General features: G+C 32.6%; 1 protein-coding gene across 2 annotated transcripts in view; it reads right to left on the bottom strand.

Moving 5' to 3' along the window:
* Window positions 1–1,492, bottom strand: part of LOC145325160 (uncharacterized) — a 29,808-nt gene extending 28,316 nt beyond the window's left edge. Inside the window, exon 1 of one of the 2 annotated variants that reach the window (XM_080168024.1) lies at window positions 1,383–1,492. The gene's annotated coding sequence lies outside the window, so the exon portion shown is untranslated. Of the gene's footprint in view, window positions 1–1,239 lie in introns of both variants that reach the window. The other variant, XM_080168032.1, reaches the window with a different exon arrangement.
* Window positions 1,493–15,111: the final 13,619 nt, after the last annotated feature.

Genomic DNA, 15,111 nt, shown 5'->3' with positions numbered 1-15,111 from the left:
ATTTAATTTTGATATCTATAAGTGAAAAAATTTCGAAAATTGGACCATAAACACCAAAGATATGGGGAAAAATGTAAAAAATATAAAAATAGCCAAAAACCTGCAAAAAGGAAGTCTGACCGTCATTGTTGTTTTCTTCAAATGACGGGAAATTTAATTTTGATATCTTTAACTGAAAAAATTTTGAAAATCGGACCACAAACACCCAAGTTATGAGGATAATTTGAAAAAATATAAAAATAGCCTAAAACCTGCTAAAAAGCGGTCCGACCGCCATTGATGTTTTATAGTTAATTGTGCTCCTTAATGATAGGAATGTTGTCAAAAAATTTCAGCTCTCTATCTTTTATAGGAGCCGAGAAAATCACGTTTCCCCCAATTCATTAATTACGGACGGACAGACGGACCGACGGAGCCGAGAAAATCACGTTTCCCCCAATTCATTAATTACGGACGGACAGACGGACGGACAGACGGACGGACAGACGGACAGACGGACAGACGGACAGACGGACAGACGGACAGACGGACAGACGGACAGACGGACAGACGGACGGACAGACGGACGGACGGACGGACGGACATTGTGAATTATAGAGTAGCTTCGCTACTAAAAATATAGACCTATCAGATATAAGGTATAACCAACAAGCGAAATAAATATAAAATAATATTTGGGGGGGCAAATGGAGAGGTCGTCAATTTTACGATGTGTTGCCCCCCAACAACAGCTGGAAAACACGTATAGGTTTCGTGATTTTTATCCGAATTTATTTCATTGTTTGTATTAGCTCAGACGTAATAGTTCAGTGATTTTTTCTGATATTTTACTGGACACACGGTAAGATAATGCTACTTTGTTTTAGTACTTTTATTAGATCCTTAATACAAAAAGGCCTTTGAATGCAAATATTTGAACTCAATGAATTCAACTATAAAAACTTAAACCAGAAAATTAATAACTCTATTTTTCTACAAATAGACAACTGAAGAATCCATTGCTTTGTATACTTGTTGATTACAATTATATTGAATTATTTTCTTAATTCGTTAAAACTTTATTAACTTTGGGCTATAAACAATATATTTGTTCATAAAAATAATTATTACAGAAAAAGTATTTATTTTTTGGTCAATAAAATCATCAAATATTTTCTTTTTAATATGTATGTAAATATTCAATGCCAAAATGGCTTATTACAATAAAATCTAAATTGTTGTTGATCAAAAATGTGATACCTGTTTAGAGGCAGGGATAATTAATAGAAGATATATTGTAGATGACAATAACTTCAAAGGATAATTGCACAAAATTTGATGTCAACACACACACTTACACAATTGTTTGAAATTATTTTACATATAAGAGCAAATATTCTGACCTTCTAGGATCTGTGTTTTAGTTTAACTGTCCGTTTTTTAAGTTCATCCTTTTGTTGGCGCAGCAAGTCCCGGTCAACTTTTTTACCTAAGTTGTCGAGGGGTCGACTCATGGGGGAACGGCCAAATGCGACACAAAAAGGGAAGGTGGAGGAAAAGAAAAAAGGGAGTGGGGGTGAAAGCATACTTCTCAACAACAAGACTCAATACAAGGAGACGGAAAATGACAATTTAAAGAGAAAAAAAAGGGAGAAACGTGTACTTTTGGTGCTAAGTGATTATTATCTTTAGCTTAGACATGTCAACACTAAAGGATCTCTGTGATTTTCTGTCTTTGTTAGTCCTTAGTTTTTTTTAACACTGTAAAAAATAGATATTTATATTTAAGTGTCTATTACAATTACATTTTCTTTGTAATTGTCTTTAATTAGTCTGCAACATTTTTATTTCCGATAAAGCGTTAGAAATTTTTTTTATAAAAAGGAATATGGATCTAAATGATTTTTATGGTTTTTAGTTAACCGTTGACGGTTCTTTGTTCTAACATACCCTATTTAAAGAGTAGCAGCACAAATATTTTTTTACAGTGTTTGTTTAGTTATGTGTGTTATAAACAAACTTCCTTATTTTTTCAGGCCTTTTTTTGCCTGCTTCGGGTTTTAAACCCATGCTAAATGTTGACCAAAATTTGTTTAACTTAAAATGAAAATAGCTGTGTACTGTATACATTTGACTTGAGTAAAAAGAAAGAAAGTAAACTAATTAAATTAAATTACTTTTATAGGCACATGGAAAACGGTTGAATGTTGCTTTGAACAAGTATGATTTGTCATGGGTAGCGCAGCAACAATAAGCTTACAGTACTCGGTGTAACTATATATAGAAGGTTGGTTTGAGGGTGGGTAGTATGTGTTATAGCCCCTTTTCCCATATCCTCTGATCCTTGGGGGTTAAAGATAAATAGATAGATTTGTATAAAACATAAGCATACAAAAAATAATATCATAACACATATTTACATTATTTTATTATGGTTTAGTACTTTCATAACCTGGTTTAGCCGTTTCAAAAGCTAAAAAACCAAGAATTGCATGTCACCGAAAAAAAAATCTATTTTTTATTATTCACTTCTTGTTCTGAGAAAATATATTTTTACATCCTACTTCCGTCATTTGAGTTAGCATGAAAATCAAAATTATGAAAAAAAAACTTGTTCATGCAACATTGACATTTTAAAAAAAAAGTTCTAAATTTAGCCTGACAGAAAAGAAAATACAGCAGGCCACCTTAAATTTAGAATTATATTTTATTATAGATTTACTTTATCAATCCTTACATAAAAGTAACTGGCGAAGCCTCTAGTAATAACTAAAGTCGACTGATAATATGATAAAAGTACTAAACTAGGTACCAGGCCATTCTTCCTAATATAAGCTTAAGCAAAAAAAAAATTAAGACATACACAATTAGAACAAGTTATAAAGAATATCAATCAAAGTTGGTAAAGATTTGTTTTTCTTGTCCTTCTTAATTCAAGGAGGTATCCACGGATGACAACATTGAAGTTCGTTCAAATACACGAAAATATTTTTTTATCGATAAAATTTCCAATTATAGCAAAGCAAAATAAATGAACAGAGAGGCAATTTAATTTTAAATTCCGGATCTATTATTAAAGCAGCCTTAAATATAAAATTTCTGACGTTGAATTTCTATTCCTATCAAAACTGAAAGCATATGTACGATGTGAGGCTGCTCACTGGTTACAGGAATCTTCATAACAAATTTCAGACATATATCTTTAGAAGCAGCTAAGAAAATCATATTTCTTCTAAAAAAATCTCATCTTAATAAATACGTTATGGACAGTTAGATAGATAAAGTGAATTGTAGAATAGATGCTCCATTGTCAATGAATTTCAGCTATCTATTTTATATAGTTTACTAAAAGACAGATATTTTGAATTATTGAGTATCTTCCCTATACTAAAAAAGTTATTACTTTTGCAACAAAAAAAGAGTATATTTTGTATAAATAGTCCTCGCAAATAGTTTACAATTAAAGGGAAGTATTTAAACAATGTTTTTGGAGAATAACAAAAATGTAAACAAAAGAAATTTGCTGTAAACATCAGTGTACCTTCATTTCCGCTAAGCAAAATAAATTCACTTTTCACTATAACTTCGGTCGGTCCGTTCGTTACGTTAGAATTGGCCGATTTCAAACTTTGTATGGTGGTTCCTATAACAGTAATATTTATGTTCGTTACCAGAAAGTCCATACGTCCATTTTAAAAAGCTGATTTTTTACTTTTTTGATTATTCATTTAATTTTTGGAATACTTATTCCTACAACAACATAGTACAACGCTATAAGCGAAACTTCTCTAAAATCCTTAACAGTATCCTGTATTTAATCAGTTTTGCAACAAATTTACTTGAAATTCTATTTTAACTTAAAAGTGTTAATGTTCTTTTGTTCTACTATTTCAGAGCTTCGCTTGAATGGATGTTGTCATCCTTGTTATTTCATTGCTACTAAGTATTTTTGCTTAGGTTATTAACCAGTGTTTCGGAGCCGGAGCTGGGAGCCGTGGAGCTGCCATATTTTGCTGGAGCCGGAGCCGTAATTTTCATTTAAAAACGGCGCCGGCTACGGTCTATATAAATAAAGAGATTTTTTTTATAAATTATAGTTTGGTAACTCTGTTTTGTCATGTGCAAATGCCCCTATTAAGTTTTTCAAGTCCATTTTTATCAAAAATTAAACCTTTAAAACCTTGAAAAGTCAAAAATAGACATGGAAAAAAAATATGTTGAGTTTTTTTCTTGATTTTAGGTCGGAGCCGGAGCTGGAGCCGGAGCCACACCTAAATCAAACGGCTCCGAAACGCTGTTATTAACTATGAGGATGTGTGCATTTGCGGAAGTGAATGCATACTGAAATAACCCAATGCTTTTTGGAAACCTATTAAAAATTTTAACCTAATACATAGTACATAATTTGTATATATTATAAATAAGAGTTAGATACATGTTTAAAGTCTTATTATACTAAAATCAATATCTAAATAAAAACATCTTCAATGGCTAAGAAGATAAAAAAAATATTTATTTTCGGCTATGCATTAATAATCTGTCAAAAAAGTAAACTGTAAAACATTAAAAAGAGAAAAATGTACTGTTTAAATTAAAAAATAAGCCAATTTGATGTTATAGTGCACTAGGTCCATATTAGCTTTTGCTGCGTAGAATCTAAAATGTGAACTACATTGTAAGGTAGGGAGTACGTACATACCCTAAATATATAGTAGCTGCACTTTACTTATAAAAGTACATAGCTTTTCCAATACACAGCAATCCAACCATGTACATAACTTCATACGATCTTAGCTTTAGCTTGCTTCATTACCTGTGAAACAAAAACTAGCTTGTCAATATCTCCTGTAATGCACAACTTTTTGACAACTTTAAATAACAAATTACTTTTACAAAAAACAAGGATGACAACATACAAAAAAGCAAAGCTCTGAAACGGTAGGACAAACGGACATTAACACTTGTATAGTGTCAGAACTGAATAATCAGAATATAAATAGATAAGAGTCAAAGCAAAATTGTTAGTAAATTTGTTGAAAAACTTCTTAAAGCAGGATAATGTTTGCGGACATACTAACATTTTTAGGACTTGATTATAGAGTTGCTTTGCTTATAATATTGTACTTTGTTGTCCCAGGAATCAATATACTAAAAATCAGAACAATCGGATGATTAGATCACTTAAAAAGGGAGGAGTAAGTTGCGCTAAAAATCCGTAAAGGTTGTGAGTATTAATTTAAAACCAGAAGTAGAACGATAAAAATTTATGTTAACTTAAATTTTTTTGTCTATAGAGTTATTTTCAATAAGAAATACACATATTTAGTGAATATTATCGTTCTACTTTTTTAAGTTTTAAAACTAACACCTTTACGGATTTTTAGCGCAACCTACTCATCCCTTTGTTTTTAAAAAAGTAAAAAATCAACATGTTTTAAATGAACTTACGGACATTCTGGTAATGATTATAGAGTTGCTACGCTTTCTAGATCGTACCTAACTACAACAGGAATCACCATGCAAAGCTTGAAATCGATAGGACAATCCTAACATGCCTAAATTAACGAAAAATCTATCCGTACGGACGGACGGACGTACGGACCGACCCTAAGAATAAGTTTTTACCCTGTTGTTAGGTAAACTAACATGAACAATTAACATCTTTAAGTTAATAGATTTTGTAAAATCCACAATGTTTTTATCCCTATTGAAAATTATAATTATTGGTTATAATGTGTGGACACTGCTAGTTTAGTAACAATAAATCACAATTAAATAAGAGTTTTTAGCATACAAATAAGATAACTGCGGTATAAAACTTTGGGTACCAGTATAATTTACAGAACCTTGTACTCTCCATCACTGGGAAAAAATATAGTTTTCCTGTAGACGAACCATACCTAGTTTTCTCTGTTGCATCTTCAAAAAAATCTTCAAAAAATGTTTAAATCATAAAGAGACAAAAAAACAAGAATAACAACATCTGTAAATAGCGAAGTTAATAAACACAAAGATGTAACATCACATTTCTCTAATTCTCAATTCAAAAAAGGACGGATACATCTTATTAATCCATTTTGCGAGAATTTTTATCTTCTATTATTAGTAACTATTTGTAAAACAGATCTATAATATGGACTATAGATGTATATACAGACAACTACCTCCTTTCCTTTTTCAAAGACCTCTTTCGTCTGCTTCTAAATTATTTTCTGCTACTTGGCTGTGTTAATATAAGCGACACCATTGGTTGACTTTCAATGACCCAATATAAAGATTGCATATGGCGGTTGCGATGAGGAGATGCAGTTTTTTTAACCCTTTCTCCCTCTAGTGTTTTACTCTAATACTTGTAACAAAGAATTACGCCTATCTTTAATAGCACATGAGAAAATCAAGTCTAGGGACAAACTTTTGTAACTTTCGAGTAGCTTTACCTCCAAAATAAACAACAATGATGATCTTGTTTAGAATATGTGTGGCAAATGAAATAGCAAGTTGTAAAAGTATTGTGAAAAATAAAGACACTTTGCTGACTCTCAATGATCTCATATTAAAGTAAGAAAAGTGTCAAAGCTCAATAGTAGTATGAAAAAGACCATATACTTTGGACGTCACCGCGAATTCAGATTAAATGGTAGAAAAAAGTGAGAACTGCAGTAAATTACAGTTTTCTAAACTATTTTTTTCTTACTCTTACACATTGATAAAAGTTGGATCTAGCTGCTTTTTGGACTATTTTAGAATAAACATTGGTCAAATTATACACCAATTGAATTAATTACAGTCTGATCGGATTAAATCTTGATGCACGAAAACTAAAAATTAGTCAAAAATAATTGAAAAGTCGAAATTATATGCTGGGTAGCAAGATTTTTGTATCATTGTTATATATATAATAGGTAAAATCATCATATTTTAAATGGACATACATGCATTCTTACAATGCCTATAGAATTGCTTCGCTTTGTAGATTAAACCTATGGATTTATTATTATTTGGATATTACACCAGATTATAACGTACTCTAATACAGTAAAACTTGTAGCCGGCTAAAATAGCGATCCACCCCACCCACTCCCTTTACCATATCCCCATCCTTCTTAATTGGATGAACGAACTAACCAATAAATACTGCCCACGCTAGCAAGCTAAATTGACGATAATTTTTCCTATCATAATATCAATTACTAGCGTCTTCGCCTCTAGAGGCATCTAGTGGCACTTTAAATGTTTGGTTTTTTGAAAGAAATAATACGTAACATATCTATGTTGCGTTCAAGTCTCTACGTAAAAAAAGATACGATTTTTTGTGATTTCACTTAGGAGTGTGGTGGTACCGTCCCCCAAATTAGTTATAAACCTTTCCGAGACCTATGAGAAGCTACCTTGTTAAGGAAAACCCGATCGGTTCGCCGGTTAATGAGATCTTTCGGTACAGACAAAGAGACACACAGACAAACACACACCCGGCCCTGTTACTTTATTATAAGGATTATACCAAATCTAATTGTTTTTCTTTCTAAAAAGCAAACTTTACTATGAACACTTTTATTTGCACTAAGTAATATAACGCTCCATTTCTTGTCACCTTTATCCGAGGATTAAATTTCAAATTGGCGCGAACAAGTCAATTTTAGATAACAAATATTTAGATAGATGCAAAGTTTTAGTTGCGAATCTACTCTAAATAGGGCGTCGTAGCTGAGTAGTAGCATTGAGTTACGGTGGTAAGAGTTCAAGTCCCAATGTGGAAAATCGAATTTATCAGTTGAAATACATTCACGCAACTTCACCTTGGTTGTGTAAGAAGGGAGATAATTGGGTAGGTCGGATTGTTTCTTTCACTGTGTTCCTATTGGTCCATGAGGGAATTGTTTCTTTCACTGTGTTCCTATTGGTCCATGAGGGAATTGTTTCTTTCACTGTGTTCCTATTGGTCCATGAGGGGATTGTTTCTTTCACTGTGTTCCTATTGGTCCATGAGGGGATTGTTTCTTTCACTGTGTTCCTATTGGTCCAAGGGGATTGAGGATCTAAAATTTCAAAATTAATGGCAGAGCTGGATCTTTAAATGTGTAGCCGTTGCCGTAGCCGTGGCCAGGGGTACAGCCTAATACTGATATTTAAATCAAATTGGCTACGCGTGGCCACAGCTATATGCGATCTTTAAATCACAACCACTTTTTTTTAATTTTCAGTATAAATATGAAAAAAAAATAATAATAATAATACGTAAAAAAAATTAAGCATTTAAAAATCCATGTTTTATTGGCAGCACTGGGAGTGGTGACGGCTACGACTACGGCCACGGCTATGGCCACGTTACGGCTGCGGCAACGGCTACACATTTAAAGATCCAGCTCAGGACAATTTGATAGGGTAACCTATCTAAAATGAGATAGTGCCTATGAGGGGCGTCCAAGCTTTTTATTTTGGGGGGTGTAAAATTTTTTTTAGGGGGGTGTAATTCGGTTTTGGGGGGGGGGGTAAAATGGCGCGCGAAGCGCGCCGCAAATTTTTTTTACCCCCCCCAAAATTTTTACCCCGGGGGTTAAATTAGCTTGGGGGGGGGGTAATTAACCCCCTGAAATCTGTTGGCAGGGGTAAAATTTGTTTACCCCCCCCAAAATTTACCCCCGGGGTAAAATTTTTGGGGGGTATTTACCCCCCAAAATTGTTTGGGGGGGGGTAAATACCCCCTCCTAAATGGTTGGGGGTGCCTAAGGCACCCCCAGGGTAGGGGTAAATTTTAAATGGCGGGGGTAAAATGAAAAATTTTTTGGGGGTTGGGGGGGGGGGGGTAATCGCCCCATTACCCCCCCCCTTGGACGCCTATGGTGCCTATAAAAAAATGATGCCAGACAATATAATGACCATTGTTAGGCCAATACACAGACTAAATTACCAATGGCAGGCCAGTATACATTTTAATTGACCAAAGGTAGGCCAGTGTGACATTATTTTTACAGGCACTATAAAAATCTTTGACACCCTAATGATTTTAATTTAGGGATTTAAAATGAGTGGTTTCAAAAACCCCTCTTTACCCCCCCCCCCCCCTCCTGGTCGTCATCACCACGTATCTCATTTAAATAGCGCAGCTGTTGAACCTCGTAAAAGTGTCGAACTATGACGTCAGAAAAAAATAACAATTAACCAATGAGAAGCCAGTATTCACTGTAATTGACCAATGGTAAAATATATAGCGGTCTCTCATTGGTTAATTGTTAATTTTTTCTGACGTCATTGTCAGACACTTTTACTGGGTTCCAGCTGTTCTTTTAAAATAGCGAAAAATGTACTTTTAGAGAGATAAGACAATATTAATGTTCAAATTGACATGTCATATCTAGAAGTAATTTAGTATAGATGGCTTTACAGATAAACTATCAACACATTATTATTTTTATTTTCAGGAATTGAAAAGAAAGAGAATAATTTTGAGGTACCTATGGATAGAGCATTTTAACTTTTTCAAACTGTCAAAAATATTCTAAGTAAAGACTAAATACATTTTTAAAATCATAATAAACAATAGTAAATTATATCATGCTTTAATCGGTGGCTTATTTAAAACATCAATAAAAAAAAGTTGAAGTTAAAATAAACTTTGAATGTGCCTAAATCATAGCATACCCCTGACTTTTGAGGTGGATTCTTAAGAAAAATAGGGTCACTTAGTGAGGCAAAATCATTTTTGTGAAATATCCTCCAAATTTGCATAAAATATCTACAAAAATTAAATAAAATAATAAAAGGGTTATTAACATAAGATTTTGTTTAATTTTCGTAGATTTTTATGTGAGGATTTTTCACAAATATAATTTTCACTAAGTGATCCTAATTTTTTTAGAATCCACCTCTGAATTCACATACTGTTACTGTAACAGACAAACACACAAATTATCATCTATTTCCGTCCTTTATCATTATAGGCACTGATAAAAATTTGTAGTACAAAAACAAACCAAGAATAACAGTTTCCATGGGTTTTCAGACACTAAAAGGGGTGTTTTTTTAGTGTTAGGGGGGAGGATATCTATTTCAAGAGATATGTAGAGGGGTGTTAGGGTTGGACACCTAAGGGGTTATCCACCCTCCTTCATTTAGCTGGTAGTGTTCATCCAGCCCCTTTCTACACGCCCCTGGAAAGGAAGCATTTCAATTTCAGTTTTATGGGAGGTGTAGAAACCCCCCTTCTGCAGGCTTATGGGTCACATATTTGGTACCTTGTAGGGTGAAATACCGCCAATAAGGGAAAATACAGATTTAAAGATGTGTCGCATCTCTAAAATTTGGCAATTATGTTTTGACCGCTATATACACATAGTTATGTCGTGGAAAATATTCCTCTTCTCTTATAGATATATTAGTAAAAATGCTCGTCTAAACGTTGGATATATTTTGTATTATGATATAAGTGATCTTAGAATAAAAAAGTAAGATAACAAAATGATCACCTTATTCCAACTAATAAACAGTATAAGCATATATTCAAAGTAAGTTTATTAATTTTGTGACTTCGATTCTGCAAATACATCACATTATTAAATAATCAAAACAGCACAATATTTTAATACCATAGACTGTCCCTTCTCCCTTTGCTTACTCTCTTCTTATCTAACTTGCTATTGTGAAAGTTATGCGGAATTAAGAGCACACCGTTTTTGTAGTATATTATTCCGAAAAAAAATAAAACAGAATTACACAATATCCCATTTTTTCAATAGCGCAGCTACCTAAAAACTAAGCAAGAATTGCTTAAAATATTGTCCATTGTCTAGTGGGGTATACTGGATTGGTCCCTGTGTTAAATAGTTGGGTAAAAAAAAGGATAGATTTTCAAAGATTTTAACTAAAATAATTTGAGTATGATGCATAAATAGTTATAGATGTACAGACATAACTTAATTATAGAGAAGTGAAACTTAATTGAGGAACTGGGACTAAATAAAATTCTGCTAAAATGCACCTTATCGTTGAAGCTACATATTTAGTCGCAAAAAGGTGTTAAAGAATTTCTTTCTATTCTGCCAATTTTCTGCTAAATTCTATCCCCAATAGTTTGCATACCTTTTTTTAAAAAGCGTAGCTTCTCTATAATTTTAAATCCTTATAAATAAATTTATTGGCATTATTTAAATACGACATTTTAATTTACTAGAAGATACGCCCTTAGAAGCCTCTAGGGGCAAATAGTCAGGGGGGGGGGGGGAGGTGACCCCCGAATTTAAAGTTTTTATATTTAAAAAGAAAACAGTTAAAAAAAATTTGGGATGTGTTTTTTTTTTTAAGGGTGTGATTGATCTTTGAAGGGTGGGAACCATATAAGAGTAGCGATTAGCAAGATCCTTCGCTACAGACAAAAAGGCTTACCACTTTATATAAGAGGATGACAAATTGCTGTCTTTTAAACAAGATAAGAAATATTCTAGCTATTACTGCGCTTCTCGCAAACTAAATAGTCCTTGTTTCTGTACACACAAACACACACACACACACCCGCAGAGGTCTTTTTTCCCAAAGATATTTTTAAACGTGAAACTTTTCTATATTTCTAGACTTCGGCAACGGATAGCTCTGAATGTTATTGTAGTTACGTAGTGCTTTTATCGTATCGATATCAAACATTGTATGAGATTGATTGCTGATATACAATTTCAAGAACAAAAACATTTTTTGGTTGTTTTGTCTGTGCTTCTATTCTTAACCTGTTAATATTCTAACTTTTTTTATCAGTAATTTTGTATGATTTAATTACTTAGATAATTAGATATTTAGAATGTTGATTCCTAGGACTTTATGGCATAATACCATGAGAGATACTTTTCTACAAACAAGCCAGGAAAAATATAATTACATTTAGTATGTATTTACGCAATTTTGCGATTAAATTACATAGATCTTTATTCAGTTATGATCAGATTCTTCAAAAATAAAAGCGTTGTCATTCTATATTAGTTAGTGTTCGTTTGTCAAAATATCTGATTTGTTTTTGTCGCTTACATTGATGCTGTCATCCTTGTTTCAGACAAATTCACTTAACCTAGCCAACTAGCCAAAGAATGAACTTTGACCTTTAAAAAATTGAATCTATGAGAATTAAGATTTTAAAAAAAGTAATATATCCTTTTGTGTAAAGTAGAACGTTTTTTTTTGTCTGAAGTTTAAGATCTCAATAACTACTGAGACGATTGTGTTCCCTATTTTAGGTAAGCTTCACATTAGTCTTGTGATTTTTTAATACTATTTTATTTTTAAATATCAGTATTGTAATGGTTTTAAGCTATTTTCTAGCCTCTCTCTCTGCCTCTAGGGGCACAGCCACTGGTTCATAAAATTATATTGTAAGCAGCTGTCTAATGATAGGAAAATATTTATTCTTTGAACTTTTTAAAATAGAAACTTCATACTGTATGGGTCAACGAAGGGAAAAAGGAGGTCAAATGCTAAAAATCAATGACAATACATTTGAAAAGACATATCTTTAAATAAACAAGCTATAAGAATAGTTCAAAGAAAAATACAAGGGCGATTTCTTTCAATAGTAGCTAACTTTTAAAAAAAAAACGCACGAGAAAGATATGTAAGTAAAACTAAAAAATTTAAATAGAAAATTAGTATATTTTTTTGTTAAAGACATTTTATGAATTAAGTTTACAGAATACAGATACATATATGTGTTAAAATGATAGAACAGACAAGCATAAAAATCTGCATTCTATCTCTAATAACAATGAACTAAATAAAAAATTAACATGTCACCCTATGCAATGCCGATAGACCAACAGACCAAGTGGCCAAGTGATGCTTAATGTTCATTAACGAGAGAATCAGCAGTCTATCTTAAATAGCAGCTGAGTAAATCATATTTTCCCCATAATTGAACAGACGGGCTTACAACCAGATGGACAAACTAACAACACGATTTATTGAGTAGCTGCCTTTCTAATAATACTTTACTGATGCGTCCTTAACCCAGAAGAAAAAAGCAAATGAAAATATAGATTAGAAAATGTCATTTACAACTAGAAGACTTCATTTTATTCTTGACATTTAACTGTTTAGTTCTCTTCAATATTGTTGTAATATTTTACTACTAGCGGCTACGCCCCTAGTGGCCTCTAGGGGCACCTGAGGAGGAGAGAGTCGAATTTAATAACCTAATTTCTTATTGTAGATTTTAAAAGAAAAAGTAAAAAAAAAATTTTTTTTTGGGGGGGGCCAATTTTTTTATGTTGGGGGGGGGGGTGTGCACGTGCAACTCCTTCATTTTTAATTTTAGTTAAAAAAATTTATAAAAAAAATTGGGGGGAAGGGATTTTTCATTTTTTGGGGGGTTAGGGGTGTCCCATCCCCCAAGAAAATAGTTATAAACCTTCCTGGGACCTATGAGAAGCTACCCTGTTAAGGAGAACCCGATCGGTTCAGCGGTTAGCGAGATCCTTCGGTACAGACACACAGACACACAAACACAGAATAGAAACACGCAAACACACAGACATCTTGTTACTTTAGTATAAGGATTTTTTGATCCAATAATAACGTATTTATTTATCAAAGGAGCTAAGAAAATTTTTTTTCTTCACATTATCAAAATTTAGTTAAAAACCTTGTCTTAATTTGTAAATGTTCACCAAAGAAGGCTAAATATTTTGGCTCTTACAGAGGCACAAATCAATATTCAGAATACATACAAATTTGAGAAGATAATTAAAATTGCGTTTTTCTGTTAATTTACCCAGTAACAAGAACGGAGCCTTAAGGTGCTCCGACAGACTTACCGACCCTAAGAGTTTATATCATGACACTCCGACAAAAAATAAGATTTTCAGTCTCTTTACTTCCATCTAAAACAGTGATCCGGCTCCGTTAGAAATGGAAAAAAAATTGAGTCTCTGTTACTTTTAAGCTCCACTCCGGCTAGAGCCCCATATATCAAAGGTGGCTCAACCTCCACTTTGCTTCTCTGGGATCCAATAGCTTCCCAAGGAAACTAGAAATAGATTTTTTTGTAAGAAAAAAAGTATTTTATAGTAAATGTAATTGAAGTGTAACGTATCTGAGGCGATTTATTTATTTATTAGTAAATCACATGTAAACATCTTAAAACTTAGTTCCTAAGTTCATTTTATTTGATTTAATGGTATAATTAAATAAGAATTATAAAAATGTAATGTTGCAATGAAGTAAACAATTTTTTATTTATGGTTCCAAATCAGAGCAATTTTATATAAGTACAAACTATAAAACGTTTTTACATGTTGGATATATATAAAAGTATTTTATAACTCATAAAAGGAGCTTTTCTATTTTATTTATTGCTTTCCCAAATTCCTTTTTAATATGAATTATGGTTTAAAGAACATTTGGATCATAGAAAGAAAACAAAGTAGCGGGTTTCGTAGATTTTCTCCTTTTCTAGCCCCTGAGGGGCAATCATTAACATTTACCTAACCTAACCTAAATTTACCTATCAAAAGATATTGTGAAAATACGATGAAACCCGCCACTTCGTTTTCTCTACTTGATCCGAAGCAAATATTCTAAGACTATTTTGTCCGAAATGACCAAATAACAAATGTTAGGTTATGGTTATCAAAAACATTGACAATGTACTTCCAAAGTTCAACCAAACAAGGATGACAGCATTTATAAAATCGAGGCTCTGAAACGGTATGTCAGACGAACATTAATTCTTATAGAGTGTCATAAATGAATTTACAAAATAAAAACATAAAAGTTTTGATAAAATTATACGTATATTTGTTGCAAAACTTCTTAAATACAGAATTCTGTTTAAGGACATACTGACATTTTAAGGACTTGATTATAGAGATGCTTTGCTTGTAATATTGTACCTTATAGTAATAGAGATCAGTACTCCAAAAATCAGATTAATCGGATAATTTTATCACATAAAAGTTTATTGTTAAAAAAGTCGGAAATCAACATGTTTAAAATGGACGTACTTACATTCTGGTAACGATTATAGAGCTGCTACCCTTTGTAAATCGTACTTAACTACTACAGAATCACCATGCAAACTTTGGAATCGATTTGACAATTCTAACCTGTTTAAATTAAGGAAAAGAGGTAACTGTCCGTGACGTACGGACGTACTGACGT

This window comes from Acartia tonsa, chromosome 1 (genome assembly GCF_053477335.1).
Source record: "Acartia tonsa isolate MP-2025a chromosome 1, ASM5347733v1, whole genome shotgun sequence".
In the NCBI taxonomy this organism is placed as follows: domain Eukaryota; kingdom Metazoa; phylum Arthropoda; class Copepoda; order Calanoida; family Acartiidae; genus Acartia; species Acartia tonsa.
Note: the sequence above shows the minus strand (reverse complement) of the source record. Positions and strands in the feature narration are given on the sequence as shown.